Source organism: Fringilla coelebs, assembly GCF_963513975.1.
Source record: "Fringilla coelebs genome assembly, chromosome: 10".
In the NCBI taxonomy this organism is placed as follows: Eukaryota; Metazoa; Chordata; class Aves; order Passeriformes; family Fringillidae; genus Fringilla; species Fringilla coelebs.
In genome coordinates, this window is record NC_140036.1 from 20913409 (window position 1) to 20919981 (window position 6573).

Below are 6573 nucleotides of genomic sequence, written 5' to 3' on the forward strand. Positions count from 1 at the left end.
AGAGGGGCCAAGCTCAGTTACACGTGCAAAAAGCTTATGAATAAGTCCTATGACCAAAGCTGTCAGAAGTGACTTCAGAAAACAAAACATTTAGGCTCTTACTGAACTCCCACTCAAACTGATAGAGCATCAAGAGTAACACAACTGATAGAAAAGACTGACAACAAAGCTGTTACAGAAATGGTTCTGTAATTCATCTGCACAGAGGGAACTTCAGCTCTGAGCACAGGCAAGCATGAACTCAAATGCTCATTTAAAAAAGCTGAGCCACAAAGCAGCAAACTAAAAGCACTAGTTTCTTTCAGTGACAAACTATTTATAAGCTACAGCTGAGACTAAAATTAGCATTGTTGATTTGAAACATTAGCAGAAGAATTAGGGTAAGCATAACATCTTGCTAAAATCTGACTTTTCAGGTGAACTGGCTAGAGATACTGTGGTTAGAAATGAGCCCCCAGAGAGTAGAGCCAAGACTATTTACTCTTAGAAAAATTAAAAAAGCTTGAGAGTCTCTGCAAAGTTGATATGCACATATATGTCTGGCTGTATGGTCTGGTCTACTGTCCTGCATTATGATAGAGTAGAAGTAGCCTTTCATCATTAGATAAAGAGGCCTTCTCTCCTCTCAAACACCATGGATCTGTGCTCTCCCTGCTCATCAGCCTTGTCACCTACTGGAAAGGAAGAATCCTTAACCCTCTCAATTTCTAGGAGCTACCTACCCAAATCCTGCAGCACAAAGATTGTTCTCAGACACCTGCCAACACACAGCCCCATTCTCTGCCACGCACGAGGCAGGCAGGGTGCAGCTCCTGTGACTCATCACACACCCAGGTTTCAATGTTTGCACAGTGAGATCAGGAGTTACCCAGGGCAGCAACTACAGCTGAACTGCTGTTGGATAATAACCCTTTGTAGCACTTGAACTGAAATTGTTCTGTGACTGCATGTGCCCTTTGAAAACAGCAGCTACTCAAATAATGCACTAGAGCATTGTCTCAAAGAGGACTCTTGAGGCAGTACAACCCCTAGAGAACAGCACATACTGTTTTTCAAATTGGGTAATGACCATCCCATTACACAGCAAAGTAAGTCAGAAGACAAAAAGCAATGGGTACTTTGGCATACCAGCAATATAAAAAAGACTTTATCTTCCAGAGATCACATTGGGACTCGTGGAAAGGATTCAAATCTTCATAATACACAAGTTCCTAATACAGTGATGAGCAGTAATCAACGCCACAAATCTATCATTATTCTAGACATACTCAGCTCCCACACTTTCCACCTTAGTTTCAATTTCCAGGTCACACACAGCTGTGCACGTCCATGGAGTTGAGTTTCCTACACCTATGTCCCAGCCACCCACCTCATTTTTCTCAGAGCAAGAGGAGAGAGTAACCTCAATCATAAATTCTTTGGGGAATCCCCTGGCCAGAATGTTACAGTGTCACCACCAGGAACTGTAACACAGTTACCAATTTCTTTGGCAGTGGTGAAAGTAAGTATAATCTTGGCAGATTCAAACCATATTGTTAATAACGATTACCACAAGGACAATTACAATGTAAATTCAGAGGAAAACAAGCCCTCCAGTTAGAGGCACAACTAAACGTAAATCCTAGAGATTATTTCCTAGAAGTCTGAGACACCAGTACAGTTGTTATTATACCAAGTAAAATGTACATGAATTCACAAAGAACTTAATTGGATATTTGAAGAAGCCCAGACCTTACTCTGGGCATTGATTTTCTTTATGGATTTTTCCAATTAATTTACTTCTGAGGTTCTATCCTGGGTGTGTTTAAAAATACTCCTTGTTTTAATAATAGCAATATTTGCCACTAAACTGACGGACTGACAGTGCCAGGATACAGAGGAGAACAAACTGCACACAAAAACACGAACACAACATTTTCCCTCACATCAAGAGCAGAAGCCAGAACACCATCACTACAGGCTTCAGGCAGAGCCAACACCGCCACAGCATCACACTCAGAAATGACCTCCCAATAATTTGTGGAAAGCCTGAAGGGCACAAACCACCCACAAACCAAAACAGGTTTGTTAAAGCAAGGGAAGGACAGCAAACACCTCCCACGCTGTCCATGTCCCTCCCGAGGAACCACCCAGGAAGGCTCCCGAGCGCTCTGCAGGGAGGTGGCCCAGGACAGGACAGGACAGGACGAGGGGCCGCCGCCGCCGCCTCACGAGCCAGCAGGTGCCGCCGGACCCGGGGCTCCGCCCTGCCCAAGCGGCGCGGCCGGCGGCCTGAGGAGCCCCGGGGCAGCGCCGGGGCCCAGAGCCCCCACAGGTGCCCAACACACCGACCCCGCTCCGGGCGGGCCGCCCGCACCCCCCGGCCCCGGTGCCCCCCTCACCGCCGGTGCCGCCCGCCGCCATCCGCCATCAGCGGCCGCCGCCAATTCAAAAAGCGAGCCGCCGCACTCACACCGCCGCCCATTGGCTGCCGACCCCACCGCCCCTCTGTAAGCCGCCCCCTCATTCGCCACGGCTGCGAGATGCCCCGCCCACTTGCCCTTACTTTTCGGCAGCACTGCGCCTTTGTCCCTTTCGGATTGGTCGCTGCACCTGCCACTCAGACGGAGCGCGCTTCTATTGGCTGTGAGACGTTTCCTGGGCAGACGCAAAGCGCTTGTTGCGCTACCGAGAGCAGGTTGCTGAGTAGGCGGGGAGGAGGAACTCTGCGCTGATTGGCTGCTGGGAAGGGCACGCTCTGCGCTGATTGGCTGCCGCGGGGTTTGAACGCTCGCAACGGCCGCGCCCAGAGTCCCGGATGGAGCGGGCGGGGCGGGAGCGGCGCTGCCCTCAGGGCTCCCTCATGGCCCCGTGTACGGCCGTGCTTCACACCAACCCCGGGGACCTGGAGAAAGCCGCTGTGGTCACCGCAAAAACATTAATGCTGCTAATAAGGAAAACAAACAAACAAACAAAACGGTGTGCATCTTTTGTTGTGAGTTTCAGAATAATCAGTTCGTAGGAAACTGCCGGGAAAACACGACTGGTCAAGGTGAAAATCAACCAGCTGACTCCACGGCAGCAGTCCCGAAATAAATTATGTCAAATGTTTAAACTGTCCTTTTATTTTGAATTTTCCCTGATACTAAAGCTTACTGGTACGGAAAGGGATTCTTAGGGGCTCAGCATCCTGGAACCTGATTTAGCACAATGTTTCACTGCAAATGTAAACAAACTCCCAGTGTAAAAACAATGAGAGATATATTTTCTCTTTCCACAATGTTCTGTTATCTGCCAAATTGAGTTCTTAGATTGTCCACATTTTTTTAATACAACAATTTTTTTTCAGTTCAGACTTTTTCATGATTGATCCAGCAGTTGTAAAAGCCCATTGACTTTTAATGATTTGGAAGAAAAACAAAATAGGAAAAAGCATAGGAAAATGATAATGGGTGTTGTTTATATGGATATAGATTTACTGATGAGGTACACTGAAATTGGGACTATTTTCCTGCGGAAAAGATTTCAGAATAGCAGCCTGGAAAACAAGGCGGTCACTTTGATGTTGACACTTGTGTCCAATTATTATACAATTACACGAGCCCTACAATTACTTTATTTCACATTGACTAATTTGAATGATAACTTACAGTCAAAATCCACCCTTACCTGAGGTCCTTTTGTCACCTTCAAGTACCCACTTGGGCCATCATTTTACAGTTCCGGGCCAGGTCAACTTTCACTGGATTTTCCACTGCACACTCTTAAATAAAATTCCTTTTCAGCCAGGTTTCCCCCACACCTGGAACCAGAGGCCAGGTTTCTCCTAGGTTTGTAGCAAGTTTTACAGCACAGGAGTCAATAGTACTTGTTTCTGGAAAAGATATTGGTGATTGCACATTAATTTTCATTTAACATCAACATCTTAAAAAAAATAAATAAAGTCTGTATAAAATGTTGTGCTTGCAAAGACAGGAGAACCATATTTAATTGGACAGGGGATCAAGAGGTAATAAGATGGATCACTTCCCAGATAAAGGTTTAAAAAATAACATAAACAATACCCAAATATTCAGTACATAAATAGAGGGTCCCTGTGCATTTGGGAGTGACTTGTATTAGCCATTTTTACAATATACTTGAAAATCCAGAATTACAAACTGATAAAGCAGTTGTTTATTCTGGTGAACCTGGAGTCCCAGGAACAGAACAAATTTTAGGTATTAATCACTTAAAAAAACATGGCTAAGTTGTTGGGTTTTTTTTTTAAGAAGTGCTCTTATCCTCTCTAAAGATTAATACAGAACTGATGACAAAATAATTACTATTCTTCATATGTCTGACATTTAAACATCAAAGTGCTTTTCTTATAAAAGGCTCTGAAATAGAAACACCCATTATTTTGTGTTCTGTAAAATGTAACATGCAGCTGAAACCTGCCCTTCCTTCCAGTTAAGTAGGCATCAGTAACCCAGGAGCATAACATTTATTTTACAGTTAAATATCTTCTTCAAGCAGTGACACCCACAGGGAGAAAGTTTCAGGAGATTAAATCATTAAATAAATCCTGACACACCACCTGTGTGAGAGCAGGGATCTCATACCTGTGGCAGAGGACAAGGAGGCCACACTGGAAAAGCTGATGGGACCCCAGGAGGCCCCAGGAGACCTTAGTGCCCCCTTGGTGCCCTGTGTTGTCCCAGGAATTTGGGGTCCAGCACCTCCTCCTTGGCTTTGGGGTGTGGGTCTACACAGGTAAACTGCTGGCCCTGAGATGTCTTGCAAGCATCCTGGGGTTTCATTTATCTCTTTTACATGTTTTTAAACAAAGGAATCTCAAACTTGTTGTTGGTTTGTTGGTTTTTTTTTTCAATCAACTGAAAATGACCTGAAATTTTTTTTCAATCAACTGAGCCATTCATTCAGTTTAGCCAGAGCAGCAGTTTTCAAAATATGAGGAAGGGGAGAGATCAAGCACCAGATGTATGTGGGGGGTCAGAGGGAGCATGAGACACCTCAGAAAAATCCCATCCAACCTTTTTATCCCTACTTGGAGGAGATAAGTAGCTGAGAGAGGAGTGGGGCTCAGTTTTGCCGGAGGTTTGGGAACAGTGAGTTTTGTTAGGAGAGATGGGTACCAATTATTACACTGAGGATGCTGGGTGTGAGTTTTAGGGGCAGGAGCTTGGGAAAGCAGAGGAACAGGGCATGCAGAGCAAGGGAGGCAGGGGAGCAGGGCACGAGGTGAAAGAGGAGGTGCGAGCACAAAATAATACAGAAAGGCACAACTTTGTATAAAAATCTGGAGACCTGAGGGACTTACCCTGTGCTGCTTTCTTGGCTTGTTTCTTCCCTTCTGCAGTCTACCCAAATGGACTGTGAAAACCACAGAAAATCCATCTGCTGTTGTTATTAGAAAAGGTTAAAGATGCTTGAGGGCCTGACTTTCTCGCTCATTCCAGAAACATTCTTTTGCAACCTTTAGAATCAGCAAGGTGGTACTTCAGTTCCAGGAACGCTTGACTAAAAGCTGACCTTTTAGTTTGCAGAAACATATTTTTCTTATATTACGTTTTCATGTCAACTTTTAAAGGAAAGTTGTGCTTTCCAGGTCTCTATTTATACTTCTATGTGACTTTTTAGTATTATGAATTCATTTTTAATTATAGTCAGTGTTAAGTTTGGTGCTCATTCTTTTTTTTTTTTCTGCACTGGATTCATAATGTACGTGAATCTGGCTATTTAAATAAATATTTTAATTTGCTGACGATAGGACTGTGACTAAGTAATGACTTGTGTAAAGGCTGAACTCTTGATTTAAAAAATCTATTTAAATTTTTTTCCTGTCTTAGGCACAAGAAATATTTCTGTGTTAAATAAAATTTGTTACTGACCTATGGTAAAAAAATGAAAACCCCAACAAACTCCCAGTCCAAAACAAAATTACAAAACAAATGTACCTTAAATAAATAATCTTTCTGGAATCATTTTGTGATATGTTAAATGGGAAACAGTATGGTTTCTTCAGGTCAAGTAAGGGTGTCCCTGAGTTTCTGGAAACACCTTGAATCTGAGATCTTGTCAAACTGACTTGAATTGATCCATGTTGCAACTTTCATCTCACCTCCTCAGCCTCCGGGCTCAGTGGAGAGGGGCCAACCCTACCTGAGCACTGATATTCTTGTTCTCTGCTGGCAAAGAGCTGCCGCCACACATATCTGCTGCAGCTACAACCCTAAATATGAAAATCAATGCCAGCTCTGACAGGGCTGGGAGCAGCTTGGTCTAGTGGAAAGTGTCCCTGTCCATGGCAGGGAGTTTGCAATGAGATGGTCATTAAGGCCCCTTGCAACCCAAACCATTTGGCGATTCCATGAAACTGGTGGAGTTTGCTCGTATGTCGGGGCTGGCTGCTGCCAGGTCAGCCCCCACAGAACCACTCAGCCTGAGGTGGGCAAAGCTTTTGGGTGTGGCTACAGGGGTCAGGTGTAGGCACGGGGTGCCAGCAGTGGGTATGGGATGCTGGCTGTAGGTGTGAGGTGCAGGCAGTGGGTACGGGGCGTCAGCAGTGGGTACGGGGTGTCAGCAGTGGGT